The sequence below is a fragment of the Podarcis erhardii genome (genome assembly GCF_964252035.2).
Source record: "Podarcis erhardii genome assembly, chromosome: W".
In the NCBI taxonomy this organism is placed as follows: Eukaryota; Metazoa; Chordata; class Lepidosauria; order Squamata; family Lacertidae; genus Podarcis; species Podarcis erhardii.
This window is the reverse complement of record NC_138506.1, coordinates 6,929,441-6,952,374: the sequence shown is the minus strand read 5'-3', so window position 1 is coordinate 6,952,374 and position 22,934 is coordinate 6,929,441. Positions and strand designations below refer to the sequence as shown.

At 42.5% G+C, this 22,934-nt stretch overlaps 1 long non-coding RNA gene across 1 annotated transcript in view; it reads left to right on the top strand.

The window, feature by feature from the left end:
• Positions 1–239: 239 nt before the first annotated feature.
• Positions 240–22,934, top strand: part of LOC309333275 — a 393,037-nt gene continuing 370,342 nt past the window's right edge. The window contains exons 1-2 of the long non-coding RNA XR_014152438.1: positions 240–498; positions 559–964. This is a non-coding gene — a long non-coding RNA (uncharacterized lncRNA). The remainder of the gene's footprint in view (positions 499–558; positions 965–22,934) is intronic.

Below are 22,934 nucleotides of genomic sequence, written 5' to 3'. Positions count from 1 at the left end.
GGTCGACAAGGACAGTTATCGAACAGCATCGAGATGAGACAGGGATGCATTTTGGCTCCCACATTGTTTTGTCTATTCTTGAATGACCTAGAAGAGAGCTTAATGGACCCAGATGGACACCTTCCAAAAATACGAATGAGAAGGACCCCTTTGTTCTTATATGCTGATGACGCGGCCATCATCTCACGTTGCAGACCGGGTTTGAATTACCTGCTGAGGAAATTTTCTAATTACTGTTTTGGAAATGGTTTATCCATTAATTATGAAAAATCTAAAGTTTTAGTTTTCAAAAGAAGCTTCTCCCGGTCTAAATGGGTGCTGGATGGCCATAACCTTGAACAGATCAAATACTTCAGTTATCTAGGGCTCACATTCCATCATACAGGATCTTGGAAGCACCACTGGCAAACCTCCCTTCAAAAGGCGGAGATCACAAAGCTAGCCATACTCAGATTCTTTTTCACAAAGGGTGGCAAATATGTTCCAGCGGCCTTAAGGGTTTTCAACGCAAAACTCGTTTCCCAACTCCTGCACGCTGCAAATGTCTGGCATAATGAGGACCTGCTAAAGCTAGATGGCTTTCAGGCAAAATTTCTACGATCTCTGCTGCAGGTACCCACCTGTGTCCCCAAATCCATACTTCTGTTAGAAGCTGGTGAATGCCCAATTTCAACTAAAACGTGGTGGGCTGCCCTAAAACATTGGCTCAGGATTTCAATATTTGATCTAGGGAAGGGTTTGTACCAACACCTGACCAATGAGGAATTTGTCAGCAAATGGAAGAAAACCATGGCTAAAAAAGCCACCTCTATTGGTCTGTCACCCCCCCCAACTGTATTACCTGGGTTATGAATCCGCCCAAAAGATATTAAAGCAAAGATTATGGGATAATGCACACAGTGACTTGCGATCTCGATCACACACAGTCTGTAGTCCGCTGTCAGTAGGAGTACAATATGGGCATGTGTGATGAGATATGGGGCTACTTGTGTGTGAGCGCTTACACTCTCAGAATCTTGTAATCAGTTTCAAGACTGTCCCTCTCCGCGCAGCCATCGGTGCATGGCTGCCTTAATCGCTGGCAGAATCCGTCAGTGAGCGTTTCCGGAATTTCTTCCAACATAAGAGTTCTTTGACAGAAACTCTACGCCTTGATTCTCTACGTGACAGCTTCCTGCGCAAAGTGGGCGTCCCAAGGGGAGGTCCTGAGCTCTCCCCGCTGTTCTCACTGGAAGCATCTCGGAGCCGTTCCTCCGACTCTGTTTCCGCTGAAACTCTCCCTCTCCCCCTGCTGGTTCCCTCCTCAGCATCCGAGGGTCTCCTAGCATCCTGGAGCCCCTCCACCACTTGGAGCTCCAATGGCAGTTCCCTGACATCCACCTCCCCTCCAGGACCCCCCTCACCCCCCCGTTCTCCCCCCTTCTCTGGGTGGTGAAGCTGGGAACCCCCGGAAAGAATCTCCCCCATCTTCGGATGACTCGAAAACTGCCCTCCACCTACTACTATCCCTTCTTCCCGAGTAATCTTCCCCATCTGATTCTTCTTCCTCTTCCTGTCCTGATTCTGGGAACCCCTCAAACTCCTCTTCCTTGTCGGTGGTGCCAAATTGCTCCTCCCAGAACCTAGCTACGGGCTGGGGCCTCCTTGGGAACCTGCGGTGAAACTCTCCTACAATAACCTCATCCTGGACAGTTTCTGCGGGTACCCAAGCATTCTCGGACTCCGGTTCCCCTTCCCATGCCACTAAGTACTCCACCTGTCTACCCTTCCACCGAGAGTCGAGTATTTCTGCTACATGACTGCTGCGCTCCCTCTCTTCTACTTGTGGTGCTGCGGGAACTTCACCTTCTCTTCCCCGAATTTCCCGCCCTTCCCTGTGTGGTGACAGTAATGACCTATGAAATACTGGATGTAGTTTCATGTTGTCTGGCAGCCTGAGCCTGAAGGCCACCGGATTGACCTGTTGTGTAATTTCGAAGGGTCCCAGTCGCCTTGGCCTTAATTTCTTGCAACCTCCCTTGAATGGTAACCCTTGCGTTGACAACCACACCCGGTCCCCCACCCTTATAGTCTCTCCTTCCCTTCTGCTCCTATCTGCCTGCCTCTTGTATTCTTCCTTAGCCCTATCTAAATTCAATTTCAGCTGTTGATGTATTGCTTCCATTTCTTCCACAAAATGTTCCGCCGCCGGTACGCTCCATCTGTCCTCCCCTTCCCCTGGAAAGGCCCTAGGGTGACACCCATAATTGGCCATGAATGGACTCATGCCCGTGGACACATTTTCTGCGTTATTGTAGGCAAACTCGGCCAGGGCTAATTTCTCTACCAAGTCATTCTCTCGGTCATTTACATAACACCTCAGATATTGTTGCAAAATACTGTTTGCCCTTTCCGCCTGCCCATTGGTTTCTGGGTGCCTGGCGGTCGAGAAATTGACCTCCACGTGCAGTAGGCTCATGAGCTTCCTCCAGAACCGGGACGTAAATTGTTTTCCTCTGTCAGAGACCACCCTCAAGGGGGCGCCATGCAACCTAAAAATGTGTTTTACAAACAACCTGGCGGTTTCTTCCGCCGTTACCGCATGTGAGCAAGCTATAAAGTGGCACATCTTGGTTAACAAGTCCACTACTACCATGACCGCCGTTTTCCCCTTGGATTTGGGCAAATCCGTCATAAAATCGATGGACACTGCCTGCCATGGCCGTTCTGGTGTGGGTAATGGTTCCAGCAACCCCGCCGGTGCCGCCCTCTCCCCTTTGGCTCTCTGGCAGCGGTCACACCCCCTTATATATTCTCGTACATCTTCCCTCACCTTTGGCCACCAGAACTGCCTGGTGACTAACAACATCGTCTTGTGTTGCCCAAAGTGCCCAGCGGTGGGGCTGTCGTGCAGTTGTTTGAGTACCCTACTCCTCAATTCCCCCTCTGGTATGTACAAAGCCCCCTTGTAGTACAGTGCCCCGTTTCTTTCCTCAACCCCCCCGGGGTTCTCCCCTGCTCTCCGGAGCTCTCTGAGCTTATTTTGGGAGTATTCATCGCTCTCAGTCCCCTCTACCAGTTCTCGTTGTCCCACCAGTGCTGCCCCACACACCCAGTGGTCCTCGGGTATCACATGTCTTTCTTCCGGCGCTCCCTCCCCCTCCATATATTCTGGTTTCCGGGAGAGAGCGTCCGCCCTTACGTTTTCTTCCCCCCCCCCTCCATCCCTGCCAAACTTGCCATGTCCATCCCAGGGTTTCCTCTTCCCTTGCAGTGCTCCAAGCAATGAGCTGACCCGAAAGAGACCGTCCGCTGGTGCCATCCCACTAGCGGGTCATGTAGCGCCAGCCAGCTCATTCCCAATATGATGGGAGGTCCTGCTAGTGTGGCTACATGAAATGCAATGACTTCCACGTGCCTTGCCACCCTCATTGTCATAGGCACCGTCTGTTGGGTTACTTCTCCTCCCAGAAGTTCCCTCCCATCAATCGTAGTGACCTGCAAAGGACGACTTAAGGGCAGCGTCTGTATCTGGTGCTCTGATGCAAATTCCTTACTCATGAAATTGCATGAGCTGCCTGAGTCTAACAAGGCTTTGATCGTGAGTGGATGTCCGTTGGGTAGCTCTAGCACCACCTCTATGGCGAGGGATGCTTGGGGGGGTTCAGGCTTGGGCACATTCACTGCTCCTTGGCCTGGCTGCTGTGCCCTGTCGCTGGCAGCCAGGCGTTGGCTTTTACCTGCTCCTTCGCCCCCTCCTCCTCACTCCCAACAGCCCCCACCATTCCTTCCCATGCCTTCCTTTGAGGGCAGACCCTGGCAAAATGTCCTGGCTGTTGGCAGAGGAAGCACTTTTTGGCGCCCTTCCCCTCCTTCTTCCGCCCTTCGTTGAAATTTGAAGTTCCCCTCGCGCGCGCGCCTCCAATTTCCATCGGTTCCACTGGCTGAGAAAGTTGCTCTGGCATCTCAGGAATGCGGAAATCATTCCAACGCTCTCCTCTCCCTTCCCGCTTCTCCAGAGCCCTCGCCTCTTGGCGCGCACCAATCGTAAGCGCCGCCTTGGTCAGCTGATCCATGGACTCCGGACGGGGCGCGCGGGAAAGTTCATCTTTCACCGCTGGGGCTAGGCCTTCTTCAAACAACATTTGTATCGGGTCCGAAGCCAGGTCCCAACCCAGTTTGTGTATGAGCATGGTAAATTGCGCCCAATACTCTCGGACTGATTGATTTCCCTGTTTGCACGCCATCAACTGCCTGCGTACCACGCCCTGTTCAATCTGGCTGGAAAACATCAAGTCCATCGCGATAAAGAATTTCCTCAAGTCTTTCAAGGCGTCATTATTTGATGCCATCAGGGGTCGAACCCAGTCTTTAGCCCCTCCCTTGAGGTGTCCAATCACAAAAGCCACTCTCGCCTCCTCATCGGCAAAGTCATCATACTGCAGGTTCAGGGCATACTGCATCTCTGTCTTAAAGGCTTGGTAGTTCCTTGGGTCACCCCCAAATTTCTGCACCAACCCCGGTACCTTCCTTGCAATGGGGGTGGGTTTCCCCTGTGCATCCTGAGCTCTCCTCTCATCAAGCCGCGCCGTTAGCAGAGCCAGCTGGCGTTCCAAATCTCTGTTTCTCTCCTCCAGAGTTGGTCCTCCTCCAGCTCCTCCCGCTCCTCCGGCTCCGGTTGGGTTGCTCATGATGCCTTCCTTCACACAAGTAGCGTCAGGGACTGACGGATTGCTGTGATGAGATATGGGGCTACTTGTGTGTGAGCGCTTACACTCTCAGAGTCTTGTAATCAGTTTCAAGACTGTCCCTCTCCGCGCAGCCATTGGTGCATGGCTGCTTTAATCGCTGGCAGAATCCGTCAGTGGGCGTTTCCGGAATTTCTTCCAACATAAGAGTTCTTTGACAGAAACTCTACGCCTTGATTCTCTATGTGACAGCTTCCTGCGCAAAGTGGGCGTCCCAAGGGGAGGTCCTGAGCTCTCCCCGCTGTTCTCACTGGAAGCGTCTCGGAGCCGTTCCTCTGACTCTGTTTCCGCTGAAACTCTCCCTCTCCCCCTGCTGGTTCCCTCCTCAGCATCCGAGGGTCTCCTAGCATCCTGGAGCCCCTCCACCACTTGGAGCTCCGATGGCAGTTCCCTGACAGCATGTCTTTAAGTTAACATCTTACATTAAAAACCTGACAGTACCAAATTATTGAAGGCTTTTCACCAAAGCCAGACTAAACGTTGGATGGCAGGTTGAGCGGAGTTCCCTACCAGGACAGACTTTGCTCGTGTGCTCAAGACATCGACTCCATAAAACTGCTGCACTGTGCAAAATATGAGCAAGCCAGGGCTGAACTGATACTACCCTTGCTGGTACCTTTCCCGGGAAAATCAGAGGCTCACTATGTCAGGTTGGAACACCGGACAAATGCTAGAACATTAGCAGTGGCAAAGTTTTTATCAGTGGTTGCAAGAACCAATGATCCCTATATTCTGAACAAAATGCTTGTTTAACCTGGAGGTAGGCTGTATGAATTGTGTATTGCTTTGTAATGAGAGCTTGCAGGGCAGCAGCTGAAGAAGGAGCAAAAAGGGTTTTCTTGCAGGGCAGCGGCACGCGCCTAGTGGCGCGCGCAGTTTGATTCATCTTTTAGATTTAGGGGAGCTAGTCTCAAACGTTTGTTGGGGGAGACCTAGGGTTTTTTTGGGGGGGCCCAGTTATTTGTCCTGTCTTCACGCTTTTTATGATGGAGGACTGCTCCTTCAGATGGAGGATGAATGACACCCTATTTAGAGATGAAGAGGTTTACAAAAAGGCCCAAAAAACTTTGAGAGACTATTTTGAGATAAATCTCAAAACTGAGGTGGAGAAGAGAGTAATTTGGGACGCAAGTAAAGCCGTGATGCGAGGTTTCTTAATACAACAGAACTCTATAAAGAGGAAGAAACAAAATGAGAAGAAGGATAAGATTTTGGAAAAGATAAAAGAAGGAGAAAAGAAATTGAGGCTTAAACCAAAGTCCCAGGAGATCTTGAGAGAAATCAAGTTTTATCAGATGCAATATGTGGAACTGATGAATCAAGAGATAGAATGGAAAATTAAGCAAATGAGACAAAGGACATTCGAGTCAGCAGATAAGTGTGGGAAACTTCTGGCATGGCAATTGAAGAAGAGACAAAAATTAAATACGGTTACAAGTTTAGAGGTGGATGGAAAGAACATTTATAGACCAAATGAGATTAGAAATTGCTTTCAGAGTTATTTCAGAAGACTCTATTCACAAGGGCCGGTGAACGAAGGAGAGATAGACGAATTTATCAAGAAATATGGATTACAAAAAATTTCACAACAAAGTAAAATGGTTTTGAATCAGAAAATAACTGAACAAGAAATAGAGGGTGCCATTCAAAATATGCAGTTGGGAAAATCTCCAGGACCAGATGGATTGACTTCCAGATACTATAAAGCTTTGAAGGAATGGTTGGTACAACCTCTGAAGGAAGTCTGTAACGAAATTTTAGAGGGGAAAAAGGCACCTGAATCGTGGAAAGAAGCGTACATTACACTTATACCAAAAACAGAGGCTGAAAAGACCCAGATTAAGAACTACCGCCCTATATCATTACTTAATGTGGATTACAAAATTTTTGCAGATATTTTGGCAAAAAGATTGAAAAAAGTGTTGTGGGAGAGATTCATAAGGACCAGGCTGGCTTTCTTCCAGGAAGACATTTATCAGACAATGTGAGAAATATAATAGACATCATGGAGTTATTAGAAGTTAATATAAATACTAAGGCAGTATTGATATTTGTGGACGCGGAGAAAGCTTTTGATAATATTTCCTGGAGTTTTATGAAGAAGAATCTACAAGGGATGGGGGTAGGCCAAGGCTTTGAAAATGGTATAGGTGCAATATATTCTGAACAAAAGGCAAAGTTAATTGTAAATAACGTGGTTACTGAAGAATTTCGGATAGAAAAAGGGACATGACAGGGGTGCCCAATATCCCCATTACTTTTTATATCAGTTCTGGAGGTTTTGCTAAATATGATAAGAGGGGACCAGCTGGTTAAAGGGGTTCAGGTCGGAGCTAAACAATATAAACTGAGGGCTTTTGCAGATGATCTAGTACTACAAGAGCCAGACACTAGTACGAAAAGAGTTTTAGAGTTAATTCAAGTATTTGGTCAAGTAGCAGGATTTAAGTTAAATAAACAAAAAACTAAAGTACTGGAGAAAAATCTAACAGTTAATGAAAAGGAGCGGTTTCAGAATGAAACTGGATTAATTGTAGCCAAGAAAGTGAAATACTTGGGGATTAATATGACATCTAAGAATGTGAACTTATTTAAAGATAATTATGAGAAATGCTGGACAGAAGTAAAGAAAGATCTAGAAATATGGTCAAATTTGAGACTTTCCTTGTTAGGCCGAATTGCTGTTATTAAGATGAATGTTTTGCCTAGAATGCTGTTTTTGTTTCAAACATTACAGATTGTGGATAAAATGGACTGTTTCAAGAAGTGGCAGAAAGATATATCTAAATTTGTCTGGCAGGGCAAAAAGCCCAGAATAAAATTGAAGATATTAACGGATGCAAAAGAAAGAGGGGGATTTGCCCTGCCGGACTTAAAATTGTACTATGAATCAGCAGCTTTCTGCTGGTTGAAAGACTGGCTTCTTCTTGAGAACACAGACATTTTAGATTTAGAAGGGTTCAATACTAGGTTTGGTTGGCATGCATATATATGGTATGACAAGGTAAAAATTCATAAAGGTTTTAAAAACCATATTGTTAGGAAAGCTCTATATAATGTTTGGATTCGATATAAAGATCTGTTGGAAAATAAAACCCCAAGGTGGTTGTCGCCAATGGAAGCCAAGGAGGTGAAAAAACTTAATATGGAATCCAAATGGCCAAAATACTGTGAAATCTTAGAACAAGAGGGTGAAAAAGTGAAACTACAGAGTTATGAGAAACTGAAGTTGAAAGTACGAGATTGGCTCCATTATTATCAAATAATGGAGGTATATAAACAAGACAGGAAAATTGGCTTCCAGGTGGAGAAATCAAAACTAGAAACAGAATTGTTAGATTCCAATACTAAGAATTTGTCAAAGATGTATAACTTGCTGTTGAAATGGAATACGCAGGATGAAACGGTTAAATCAGCTATGATTAAGTGGGCACAAGACATTGGTCATAATATTATGTTTGCTGACTGGGAACAGTTATGGACCACTGGTATAAAGTTTACGGCATGTAATGCCTTAAGAGAGAATATTATGAAAATGATCTACAGGTGGTACATGACCCCAGTCAAGCTTGCTAAAATTTATCATTTGCCCAATAACAAATGCTGGAAATGTAATGTAACTGAAGGTACTTTCTATCACCTTTGGTGGACATGCCCGAGGATTAAGGCCTTCTGGGAAATGATCTATAATGAAATGAAGAAGGTACTTAAATGTACCTTTCATAAGAAACCAGAGGCTTTTCTCCTGGGCATGGTCGGCCAATTGGTGTCAAAGAGAGACAGGACCTTTTTTATGTACGCTACTACAGCAGCAAGGGTACTTATAGCAAAGTATTGGAAGACACAAGAACTACCCACTTTGGAAGAATGGCAGACGAAGGTGATCGACTACATGGGACTGGCCGAGATGACTGGCAGAATCCGTGACCAAGGAAAAGAGATGGTGGAGGAAGATTGGAAGAAATTTAAAGTTTATCTTAAGAATGATTATAAAATTAATGAGTGCTAAAATGTCGAGGTTAGAGAAAAAAGAGGATTACAGCTGTAAATGACTAGGTAAGAGAGAAGGGGGAAAAAAGAGTAATTAGTTAAATTAAGTGAGGATTTGCTGAAAGAAATCTGGAAATAGGGATGCAGAAAGGAGAGGTATGGGGAAGTCGGAGAAGTAATGTTTATGAAAAGAAGGTTTTGAAACTATATTTGTGTGTGTTTATGTGTTTGTTTGTCTTTGTATAATGTATTGTATTGTGTTTAATATGTGTTGGAAAATCAATAAAAATATTATAAAAAAAATAAAATATAAATATGATGGAGGACCGCTGTAGCCACCCCCAACGACACGTTCTCAAGATGGAGGGTGAGGGAACAGCTGCAGTCGCCTGTGGTTCCTGCCCAATGTTTGCCATCTTGCCAAAGGTTGCAGGCAGCTTTACCTGCAGCAATTGCATGTTGATTGCCCTCTTAGAAGACAAAGTCCAGCAACTGGAGGAACGTGTAGCTACGCTCCAAAGAATTAGAGAGCTGGAGTTAAGAGCCTCGGACAGAAGATCACCAGGTTGATGGACTATTTGGAATTGACGAATGACTGGCAGTATCCGAGACCAGGGAGAAGAGATGGTGGAAGAAGATTGGAAAAAGTTTTAAAGTTTATTTTCAGAAATAGAAATATTGTAAAATTACTGAGTGTTAGAAAAATGTTGGAATGAAATCTTATGGCTTTAGTTGAAATGTTATAAGGAGTTAAGCATAAATAAGCATTATAGTATTAATGGAAAATAAGGGTAAAAATAAGTTAAGATATTTATATGACAGAAAATAGAGAAAGATGGAAAGGAATTGCTGAAACAATTAATAGAAGTGGAATACAAAAAGGGAGGTGAGAGGAGGTCGATGAAACAAGGGTATGAAAGATAGTCTACTGAAATGGTATAATGTATGTTTTTAATTTGTTTTTGTTTTGTTTTGTTTAGGTTAATGTTGTGTTTTGTATTGTCTATATATTGTATTGTATTGTTTTTTCCTTTTCTTGTTGTTTTTTTCTTCTTTTTTTCTTTTTTCTTCTCTTTCCTTTTTGTAAGTTTTAAAAGTAATAAATATTATTATTATTATTTTTAAAAAAAGAATTAGAGAGCTGGAGCTCTTCTTGGAAGCAACAGAGCACACCGTCTCCACCAAGGAGGAGACAGGGGACTCCCCTGAGAAGGAGGCTAGTTCACCAACACAGGAGCCAGATATATGGAGAAACGTAACTCAAAGAAGTAGGAGGCCCAGGGTTTGCTCTGATTGTTTAGAAATGCACAATCGCTTTGAGGTCCTCTCCCCTAGCATGGAAGACGAAGAGCAGACTCCATTTCAGGATCTCTCCCTCATTACAGTCGATCAGGTATATGAAGACGAGCAGCAAAGTCAGTCCTCAGGGAATGTGCAGGTGACCTTGGAACGGACAGCTCACGGAAGAACCCCGACCAAACCTAAGAGGAGGCGTGTAGTGGTGATAGGGGATTCCCTACTGAGGGGAACAGAAGCAGTGATCTGTGGGCCTGACAAGATATCTCGGGAAGTGTGCTGTCTCCCCGGGGCTAAGATCCAAGATGTAACTGAACGACTGCAAGGAATCATAAAACCCACTGACAAATACCCTTTCCTCTTGGTTCATGTGGAAACCAATGGCACTGCAAGCAATAGCCTCCAGAAGATCAAAAGAGACTACGAGGCTCTGGGCAGGAAATTGAAGCAATTAAATGCACAAATTGTCATCTCATCTGTCCTCCCAGTTGAACGACGTGGCCCAGGGAGAGAGGGAAAAATAGTGGAAGTGAACAGCTGGCTTCGCAAATGGTGTAAACAGGAACGGTTTGGATTCTTAGATCACGGACTGCAGTTTCTTGAAGATGGACTTCTGGCAAGCGATGGGCTGCACCTCACAACGGTTGGGAGGAATGTTTTTGCCAAAAATCTCAGAAACCTCATCAGGAGGGCTTTAAACTGACTAATGTGGGGGAGGGAGACAGTGCTCCTGAAGGTAGGAGTCTATCAATTGATGAAGATGATCATCCAAATGTCATAGACCAAATGGAGCAAACAGCACGCAGACCTAGTGGTGGGAGGAAAAAATCCTTAAATGAGAGACACGGGGGAATGATTAATGGACTTCAATGTCTGGCTTTTTTGTGTTTTTTTTAAATAATATTTATTAAAGTTTTAAAAGTTACAGAAAGACCTCCTCACACCTCCCTTTTTTTGTATTCCACTTCGATTAATTGTTTCAGCAAATCCTTTCCATCTTCCTCAAATTTCTGTCCTATCATTTAACTTAACAAATTCTAACATTATTTTTTTCCTTTAATCCAATTACAATCTATTATACTTAATTCTTTATAACATTTCTGCTAAAGCCATGTAACTTCATTCCAACATCTTTCTAACATTCCTTAATTTTACAATATTTCTGTAGATAATCTTTAAATTTCTTCCAATCTTCTTCCACCAACTCTTCTCCCTGGTCTCAGATTCTGCCAGTCATTTCCACCAGTTCCATGAAGTCCATCACCTTCATCTGCCATTCTTCCCGGGTGGGTAGATCTTGTGTCTTCCAGTACTTTGCAATAAGTATTCTTGCTGCTGTTGTGGCATACATAAAGAAAGTTCTATCCTTCTTTGACACCAATTGGCCGACCATGCCCAGGAGAAAGGCCTCTGGTTTCTTCAAAAAAGTATATTTAAATACGTCAGATCAGATGAACAATAGGAAAGAGCAGATAAGCTGCATTTGCTTCAGACAGCAAATGCAAAATTTGCAAGATGAAGTAATGAAGGGAACACAGTGCTTGTCAATAATCATTAAATTCTTGATTGTTTTGACACACACTTCTATGAAATAAAGACCATTTTCCACATTACTTCAGCATGAAAATGTTCTGGACATTTTAGCATTATTTCTGGTTTACCAAATTATAGCAGTGAGTCTAAAACTATTTTGTCTGTCCTTTTCATTGTTTTCATCAACATTTTTCTTTCTTATCTGGGTTTCTTTTGACCTTTTCATGTTAGTAATTGGGAGGAAATCCAACCAAATTTGAACACACTTAAACTGTAACCCTACATTTACTACCTATGGGAAAGTAATTAATATCAATGGGACTTAATTCTGAATGTTTGCATAGGGTGGCACTGTGGAGCAAGCTTTTCCTGTGCCATAGTATGACTTGTTAATCAGGACCTTTCCTTCACAATACCTCAACCCTCCATTTGTTTTAAAGGTCGTTGCAATCTGCAGAAGCCCCAACCTTCATTGTGTGTTTCTATGTATGAATGGCTTACTCCATTGTGACATCCATTGTAACTTCCAGATTGTGGAGCCATTCAATGGCATTTTCACTTGGTTTCCTTTTCCTTTCCTTAAAAAAAAAGAAAAGGTTTTTTGTTATATTGACATTTGAACAGAAATCGGCTAGTAGTTGGTGATCACAACTCATAGAGTGATTTGACGAGAAAAACAAAGCAAGTAATGGCACACCTGAGGCTTGTTGTTCTCTCTGTTTTGATTCTGTTGTGGTTTCTAGAACCAGGTAATGGAAGTCTTAAATTATAATGCTAGAATTGCCCTATATTTTGAAGCTGCTATTGTTTTGTTTGTATTGGTAAAAAGAAAAGAAAAAAAGAGACAAAGAATCAGGTGAATATTTCAGTAATCTCTTTGGGAGATTCTAAATATGAATGCTGCAATGCTAACCAACATTAGAAAGCTAAGCCTTTTAAAAATAAGTATTTATAATGGCAAATTAATAGGTTTTTATGCATGACTCACAGTTCATGATCTAACTACATGGCTAAATTCAATCTGAAGTGTAGTATTTTTAGTTATTTGCAAGTAACTTATTTCATTTCAGCAGGGCACAGCACCATTCATACCTACTCAAATAACTCCAAGGAGTTCAGAGGAACTTACACCCCGGTATGTGTGCATGGGATTGGCACAATGGTTTTGTTTGTTTGTTTGTTTAGTCGTTTAGTCGTTTAGTCGTGTCCGACTCTTCGTGACCCCATGGACCAGAGCACGCCAGGCACTCCTGTCTTCCACTGCCTCCCGCAGTTTGGTCAAACTCATGCTGGTAGCTTCAAGAGCACTATCCAACCATCTCGTCCTCTGTCGTCCCCTTCTCCTTGTGCCCTCCATCTTTCCCAACATCAGGGTCTTTTCCAGGGAGACTTCTCATGAGGTGGCCAAAGTATTGGCGTCTCAGCCTCACGATCTGTCCTTCCAGTGAGCACTCAGGGCTGATTTCCTTCAGAATGGATAGGTTTGATCTTGCAGTCCATGGGACTCTCAAGAGTCTCCTCCAACACCATAATTCAAAAGCATCAATTGTGAGGAGAATCAGAACTTACAGGGTTAAACAGTTCTGAGTAACGTCTCACATTCTGAGGCGTGGCTATATTCACATAGGGGAGTGTTTCTCTGTGTGTATGTTCTCTTTCGCTTTTGACGGCGAAGCGGAAGGATGCCAGCCAATTCCCCTGGGCTGATTTACGATGTTTTTTCTACTCATTAAAGACTATTGGAGATAAGAGAAAAGCCTGCATTCAGTTTGATTTATTTTCCACACACAGCAACAGTTTTCCCCATTGCGTGAACTCTGCTAGGGCTAAGCTAAGAAAGCTGAAGTTGTTTTGATCGGCACGGACAGCCAGTGGCGCAGCAAGGAAACGTGCCAGATGCCATTTTGACCCAAGATCAATTCTTCGGCGATCAGCCTTCTTTATGGTCCAGCTCTCACTTCCATGCATCACTACTGGGAAAACCATAGCTTTAACTATACGGACTGCAATGGTGCAGTCCCAAACAGTGACTTGCCTGCTTGGAAGCTAGTAATAGGAGCTCCATCCTGTTGGGATTTCAGCCCCCACCAGCTGCCACATTGGCAGGAAACAGCAAGAGCTGTTTACATCAGGTGATGTTGCTCACCGTGGGAAAGGAAGTCACAGATTGTTCCCAAACGGTCCTCACTGTAGCCGAGGCAGAGCTACACTTCTCTCTTCTGCTCCTAGATTGGGGCAGCGTTGAGTCAGAGAACTCAAAGCTGACTGCTCAGGTTGCGCAGTCATGTGTGTTTTTTTCTATGCAGTTAATAAAGTAGCCTGATTCTACAGAACTGCTTATTCCCTTCTGATGCCTTGTCAGGGGAAAGTGGTGTGTTTTTCTCATAAGAGACAAGCTGCCTATTTGTCGGTCTTTCTGGACTGAAGGAGGATTCCTGGACGCCAGCCAGAGTAATGACCACCGGATTTTGCCCCGGAGTGCTTCAGGATGCTGGCATTGCTCCCAGGCGGGCGTTGTGCCAACACATCCCACTATCCAGCCACACCCTCTTTCCCCAGGACCTTCTTGCTGGCCTTCTTTGAGTAATTTTGCTGGGTGAAATGCAACCTTGAATTTTCATAATGTTTCTTGCTTCCTTGGATTGGGGAGAGCAAGGGGTGTGAGAGTGTAGAAAGTAGTCTACTGAACAAAGTCTACTGAAAGTAGTCTACTGAACATTCATTCACCTTTTCCTCTGGCCTCACCCACCACTGGCATGTGCCCCCTTGAAAGTTGCTCAGGAAGCAATGATAGTTGCCCCTCCACCATGATATACCCTTATGCTCTGCTGGCAGACAAATGACAGGCCATTACATCTGTCATTTCAAAAAGGAATGTATTACTGTTTGGTTTTAAGTCTTAAAGAAGAAATAGGTAAAGTACATGTGTGAGGGAGGTGGAATTGTAGCCACCAACCCCCTCAAAAAAAAAAAAAAAAAAAAAAGATTGTAGAGAGTTTTCAGAAGAAATTCTGTAAAGTGAGCTTCTTTGTCTGGAGGTGGGGAGCAGGGTGAAAACAAAAAAAGACCTTAGGAAGTGCTCACAAAAAGAAAGTATTCTCTGTGTTGTTGTTGTTGCTGCTGCAGTTGCTGTTTTGCTCACATGTATGCATCAAATCTGCATCTTTTAGTTGCTCTGTACATGAGGTTCGCATTCTTCTAGTTACAGTGGTACTTTGGGTTACAGACACTTCAGGTTACAGACTCTGCTAACCCAGAAATAGTACCTCGGGTTAAGAATTTTGCTTCAGGATGAAACAGAAATCGTACAGCGGCAGCGGGAGGCCCCATTAGCTAAAATGGTACCTCAGTTTCAGGTTAAGAACAGACCTCCAGAACGAATTAAGTTTTTAACCCGAGGTACCACTGTATTAAAAAAAAAGGTAAAGGACCCCTGACAGTTAAGTCCAGTCACAGACGACTCTGGAGTTGCAGTGCTCATCTCGCTTTACAGGCTGAGGGAGCCGGTGTTTGTCTGCAGACACTTTTTCCAGGTCATGTGGCCCGCATGACTAAGCCACTTCTGGAGCAATGGAACACTGAAACCAGAGCAGCGCATGGAAATGCCATTTACCTTCCCGCTGGAGCAGTACCTATTTATCTACTTGCACTTTTTGGCATGCTTTTGAACTGCTAGGTTGGCAGAGGCTGGGACAGAGCAACGGGAGCTCACCCCATCATGGGGATTCAAACCGCTGACCTTCTGATTGGCAACCCCAAGAGGCTCAGTGGTTTAGACCACAGTGCCACCCGTGTCCCCTCTTCTAGTTATAGCCAAGTACAAAAATGCATGCACATTTCATTTAGTGGTGTCTTTGAAGTCCATAGTTATCTGGTTCTCAATACAATTTTGGCTCCCTTGTAAGCTCAGCTGTATTGTGAACTGAGTAGCATCCCCTGCCCCCAAAGAGGTTATAAAACAAAGACCTTATACATGTGTGGTCAGTGTTTCACACACGAACTGCCCTGCCCCAAACTGGCTCACAACATTTCTGCCATGGCACAAGTACCTTAACCTCTTGGTCATATTAGACCTGGCCCAAAGGCAGTCACTTGCTTGCTACTAAAAGGGGAAAAAAGAATGAGTACAATGTTCAGGCAGGGTGGATTTTAATCAGGACTTGGGTGCATGAGGGGAAATTGGTTTTTAACCTTTTCCTCCCTCAGTGTGGCCTTGATGAAAATCCCCACCAGTAGTTGCTATTAACCCAGGGTAGGAAGCTTTCATTGGCATCAATGGAAACTTTGCTCCCAGAGCATATAACAGCTATATGGGCAATTTTCGTCAGGCCTTTTGTTCAACTTCACATCTACTTTGACCATCTGACTGTTCCCTTGCTTATGAAATTTGGATGGGGTAGTTCTGCTAGCAAGTGCTGCTATGGATGCATAGAGAACAGCTGTACTGTTTTCAGTTCTTCAGATTTAAGGTGGGCAGATGTTATCTTTTGACACTTTGCCTTTGGCAAAATGGACTAGCTGTACAGGACATGGTATGAATTTTCACCAGGAACAAAGTATTCCAGAAGTTCTGTTTTGCCTGTTACTGCTACTAACACAATCCCTTTTAATAGCTGATGGGGTACCTGTCAAATTCTGTGTCTTTCCTGCTAACAAAATACCAGCTATATACTCACCTCCTGTCGACTTTGTTCATTTGTGATCCAAGAATTAGGGTGACAGCTTAGAAAGGACAAAAGAGGGAGATCCAAAACGGTTAACTTCCAAATCCTACCAGATCACAGAAACAAATAAACTGTAGGGTTTTAGTTCAGTTCTGTAGTCTTAGGATCCAGATTCTAGGTCATTTAAGTTTGCAACCCTATTTACTTTTTTAAAAAAAATTTTTTTATTAAAATTCCATTTAACAATCCAATCATGTCTCATTAATTAATCCGAATTATGCCAATACATATCATAAAGTCCAAATATTTTGCTGAATTTTTTTAATTTTTGTTGGGGGTACCCATGCTTCGAGCTCAGAAGGGTCCAATCCTCTCATATTTCTGCTGCTTTGATGTTCACAAGTCCCATCTTCCAATCTTCTTGTTGTTATCATTTTTCTTCTTAATAACCTCTGAGTTATTTCCACAAGCGAGTTGAAGCAAACATTTTTATAGTCCTGTGTGGATTTTCACGCTAATCCAAAAGTCTTATTCAAGCGGCAGGCGCCATTTCGGCAGTTCCCATGAAATACAGTCTAAGCGTCTGCTCATTAACTTTCCCAGACCAGTTGCTCCATAAATCAGCCTTTCCAGGGGAGTTCTTGCCAAATCAGACGTAGAATTCAAATATGATAACAGAACGTGGCTCACCTCCCCCTTTGACTGTAAATCTTGCAACAAAGTCTGTCTCATAATGGCGGTTCCCAATTAGAACTGCGTCATCCAAAAGCCTTTCATTTCCTTTCCAGATCTTCCGCAAAACAAAGCCTTTAGTTAATAATTTTGTTTCCACACAGTTTATTTTCCCTTCTCACTTGCTATCAATCATGTGGCAGTTCTTCTTGGGGAGGGGTTGTTAGGTAAATCATATTGAAAAAGAGAAAAGTCCCCCCCCCTTCTGATCCGTTTCAACATACCGACATAGCTGTGATTCTTTGATGTAGTCTTCTGTTCAGTCCAACCCGTCACTCAGCTTCTCAGTGGTCGATTTAATTAGCAATCAGTACACCCTTTCCTTCGCTTGAAAGGTGCATTTACTCTTCTCCAATTATTTATCTTAAGCAATGCAACTAGGATCGCGATCAGAAGTAGCGTCCAGGAGATCCAGAAACTCACTCGAGGGCTTTCCGTCCAGTGCCCCCACACCCTCCTTCTTTTGAACTTGGGGGTGATTTATTGGCAACCGCGGACAAGGCAGCTTCTTTCCATCCCCTGGGAAAATTCGAGAGGCTAATTTACTCCCATCATTAGCCTCTTAATTACCTCGTGTGAGCCGGAGAGATGGTATTGTCGGCCATCTTCCAAGGCGCCCCTAGTGGCCCCCCTATTTACAATTACTTCCATGTAAACATAAATAGGACAGAACCATTTGATGAGAACAGTAAGCATACTTGGAAATGAATTCTGCTGAAAGTTACAAATTGGAGTTTCTTCATTTTTGTTTTTTTTATCTTTATTAGACAGTTTTTTTTTAAAAAAAGTACACATACCATAAAGAAAATACACATACCAGAAAGCAAAAAGAAAAAAGAAAAGAAGAAAAACTTAAACAAACTTATACAAACTTATACAAACAGTAGACCTCCATCCACTCGATTTAGGGTTATATAATCTTATATAGTTTCTGCAGTTATTCTAACAGTAGCTCTAAACGTCGCAGGTATTAATTATCGTCTGCTGTTAAATTATTAATTCCCAGATTAATCTCAATATAGCTTAGAAATTTAGTCCATTCACCTTTTATTTTTGCCGAATTATGATGCCTAATTCTTTGTGTTAATCTCGCTAGTTCTATGTATTGAAACAACCTCACCTGCCAGTCTCCAATCGTGGGTATATTGGGAGATTTCCATTTTTGCGCAATTAAAATCCTCGCCGCTGCCGTGGCATATTGGAAAAAGGTTTGGTCTGTACTTTTTATCTCCTCCCCGATCATACCTAAAAGGAACGCCTCAGGTACTTTGGGGAAATTGTACTTCAAGATTTTCTTCAGTTCCTCATAAATTTGTCCCCAGAATCTCTTCACCACTTCACAAGTCCACCAAATGTGGAAGAAGGTCCCTACCTTATCTTTGCATCTCCAGCAGATATTGTCTACAGATCTGTACATCTTCCCCAATTTTGCCGGGGTCAAGTACCAACGATACATAATTTTCTCTAAATTTTCCCGAAGGGCTGCACAAGCTGTAAACTTCATACCTTTTTTCCAAAGTATCTGCCATTTATTATACTCTAGATTATGCCCGAGATCTCTATCCCATTTAACCATCACACCCTTCACCTCTTCCTCTTTAGTGTCCCATTCCAGTAATTGTTTGTACATTTTAGAGAGGAGTTTATTATTGCTTTCTAAAATTTCCACCTGGAATCTCGACTTTTTTTCACTCATCCCCAGTTTCTTATGTTCACCCCACAGTGCATTAATTTGGTGAAAGTGTAGCCACTCCTTGATCTTACCTTTCATCTCGCCATATGACCTCATCTTCCACCCTTCTTCTGTTTTAACTAAAAGATCCTCATACGTCCACCTTTCACCTGTCATATTTAATTTTTTTATTTTAATAATATCAACTGGAGAGAGCCACCAGGGGGTACCTTTTTCAATCAGCTTTTTATTCCTGTTCCAGACTTCAAGTAACGGGCCTCTAATTATGTGGTTAGAGAAGCCTCTGTGAACCCTACCTTTATCCTGCCACAAGTAGGCGTGCCAACCAAACCTAATGTTAAAGCCCTCTAGGTCTAATAAATCCGTGTTTCTTAGAATGGCCCAGTCCTTTATCCAGCATAGGCAAGCTGCCTCGTAATAAAGCCTTATATTTGGAACTGCGAAGCCACCTCTCTCTCTTGAGTCTGTAAGATGTTTAAACTTAACTCTAGCTCTCTTCCCCTGCCAAATAAACTTGGCCAAAAATTTTTGCCAGTTCTTAAAACATGTAGTACCTTTGATTACTGGAATATTCTGGAATAGAAATAGCAGTCTCAGGAGAATACACATCTTAATCGCTGCCATCCTCCCTGTCCATGATAGTTTCAGCCTATGCCAGGTGTCCAGGTCTTTCTTAATTTCTTGCCATACCTTATTATAATTATCTTCCACTAAATTTATGTTTTTCGGGGATAGCCAAATTCCCAGATATTTAACTTTATTCACAGCTTTAATGCCAATCTTTTGCTCCAACCGTTTTCTATCTTGGTCCTCCAAATTCTTTGTTAAAATTTTTGTTTTCTTCCTATTTAATTTAAATCCTGACAATTTACCAAAGTCTTCTAAAAGTTCTACTACCCTACTGGCACTATCCACGGGATTCTCTAAGGACAAGACCAGGTCATCGGCGTAAGCCTTTAGTTTGTATTCCTTCTCCCCGATATTTATCCCTCTTACATTAGGTATCTCCCTTATTTTATTTGCGATTACTAACAAAACCATAATAAATAACAGGGGTGACAAAGGGCAACCCTGTCTTGTACCTTTCATGATCTTGAAGGACTTGGATAAATTATTATTAATAATCAATCTAGCCTGTTGCCCTGAGTATATTGCCTTGATGCCTTCCATATATGGACCTTCTATTCCTGCTCTTTCCAAACATTGTAATAAAAATTCCCAGGAGACGTTATCGAAGGCCTTCTCTGCATCAATGAAAATCAGAGCTGCCGGGATGTCTGTCCTCATGTCCAGATATTCAATAATATTTAATATATGACGGACGTTATCTTTCTGTTGCCTGTTAGGGAGGAATCCCGCTTGGTCTTTATGGATATATTTCTTTAAATACTTCTTAAGTCTATTTGCCATGATATCTGCAAAGATTTTATAGTCGCTATTAAGCAGTGAAATTGGCCTAGAATTTTTTATATCTGTTTTTCCAGTTTCCGTTTTTGGTATTAAGGTTATATATGCCTCTATTTTCAATCACTAAAAATAGACCAAGCAACAACTACTATTGGTGCATTATCTGAAAAGGTCTCTCAGAATACACAGGCAATTGAGAATCTACAAGGAGCTACAGCTGAAAACCATAAATTAGCTGTGGAAGCCTATCAAAAAGCGGAGCAAGCAAGCAAAAAAGTTGATGAGATTAAAGGTGAAATCAAGCCTCTGCAAAGACAGGTAGGGGAACAACAGGCCTACCTGTCGATGGTGGAATTGAGAAACAAGGAGAATAACCTTAGGTTGAGAGCTGTCCCAGAATTGGAGGAAGGTAATTTGGAGGGATTTTTGACACTTTTATTCTCCAAATTTTGGGGAATAGAAGAGGATAAAGACTTTAAAATTGTGACTGCATTTAGACTGGGCAGATCGGTGAAGAAAGACAAGTCCAGAGACTGTTTGGTTATTTTGAGATCAAGAGAAGAAAGAGACAAGATACTAGGCCTACATTTCAAAAAATCTCTAGAGATAGAAGGTAAAAAGGCTGAAATTTACAGAGACATACCCAAATTGTTATTGGATCTTAGAGCCTCATACTTAGAACTGGCAAAGCTGTTGAGAAACAACACAATCCCTTATAGGTGGGAGTTCCCGCAAGGATTATCATTCAGCTATAAAGGAAGGAAAATAAGAATCAGAACACCAGAGGACCAGCAGAAGTTTCTTCACGACAACGGGGAAGACCTCCAGAAAGGAGCAGTTGCGTCTTGGCCACCCCCACCACCAGAAACCAAACAGCCTGGAGCTGGACCATCACTGCCACCGCCGGGAACGGGGGACCTAGACACCCCATTGTAAGGCCTATAAATTGATTCAGGATGTCTCTGCAACTTCTTAGTTGGAATATAAATGGCGGAAATTCTCCAGAAAAAAGAAGGAAAGTATTTCATATATTGAAGAAAGAACAATTGGACATTATTTGCCTGCAAGAAACACATGTGACAAGGCTTCATCGGAAAGTGCTAATTAATAAAAGGTTAGGTCAAGAATTTATTTCTTCGGACAGAGTTAAGAAAAGAGGAGTAGTGATCTATGCAAAGGAGAGCCTGTCACCGAAATTTCTATTTAAAGATGAACAAGGCAGAATTTTGGCTATTGAAATTTATACACATGGAGAAAAATTTTTGATATTAGGAATCTATGCACCAAATGATGGAAAATCGGAATTTTTTAAGAAGCTGCATGAGACTTTACTGGACTATCTAGACTATAACAACATCATTATGTTGGGAGATATGAATGGGGTTGTCTCTGTAAATATGGATAAGTCGCAGAGTGCAAATATAATAAAAGAAGGCAGACTACCTAAAACTTTTTTTGAAATGACAGACAATATGGATTTGATTGATATATGGAGAGTCAAGAACCCCCTAGGAAAAGAAGGAACTTTCTTTTCTGAAGCTCATCAGTCATGGACACGAATCGACCAAATATGGATAACTAAAGGACTGGCACCTAAAACTAGAAAAGTGGAAATCTGCCCAAAAACTTGCTCCGACCATAATGCTTTGAAAATGGAATTGAGACTAAACATAACCGGATCCTTCCGATGGAAAATGAATGACACTTTATTCAGAGATCAGGAGATTGTGAAGAAGGCCCAAAAAACTTTAAAAGATTACTTTGAGATAAACTTAAACACTACGGTGGAAAAAAGAACAATCTGGGACGCAAGTAAAGCGGTGATGAGAGGGTTTCTAATACAACAAAACGCTGTAAAGAAAAGACTCTGGAATGAAAAGAAGCAGAAGATACTGGAGAGAATAAGTGAGGGTGAAAGGAAATTAAGATCCAGGCCCAAGTTTAAGGAAGTGCTGAGAGAAGTGAAATTTTTCCAGGCCCAATACATGAAACTGATAAACCAAGAAGTGGAGTGGAAAATTAAACAAATGAGACAAAGATCTTTCGAGTCAGCAAACAAGTGTGGGAAACTGCTAGCATGGCAGTTGAAAAAAAGACAAAAACTAAATACAGTTACAAATCTAGAGATTGAAGGAAGAATGGTTCAGAAGCCTGAAGAAATTAGGAAATGTTTCCAGAGATATTTCAAAGATCTTTATGCACAAGGGCCGCAGAAAGAATCTGAGATAGATCAATTTATCAAAACTAACGGATTACAAAAAATTTCCCAGGAAATGAGAACAACCCTGAATGTTAAAGTTTCACAGCAGGAAATCGAGAGTGCCATACAGAACCTCCAATTAGGCAAATCTCCAGGCCCTGATGGACTTACCTCCAAATATTATAAGGTTTTGAAGGACTATTTGATACAACCCTTGATGGAGGTATGTAACCAGATCATGGAGGGTAAGAAGGCACCAGAAACGTGGAAAGAAGCTTTCATCACATTGATTCCTAAAACAGAAACTGAAAAGACTCAACTTAAGAACTACCGTCCCATCTCACTCCTAAATGTGGATTACAAAATTTTTGCAGATATTTTGGCAAATAGATTTAAAAAAGTACTGAACGAAGTGATTCACAAAGATCAAGCAGGCTTTCTCCCGGGTAGGCATTTGTTTGACAATACGAGAAACATTATTGACATTTTGGAACTCTTACAAACAAATATTAATACTAGAGCGGTGCTAATTTTTATTGATGCGGAGAAAGCCTTTGACAATATTTCTTGGATGTTCATGAAGAAAAATTTGGAAGGGATGGGAGTGGGACTGGGGTTTGAAAATGGTATAGAAGCAATATATTCAGATCAAAAAGCTAAATTGATAGTAAACAATGTGGTGACGGAGGAAT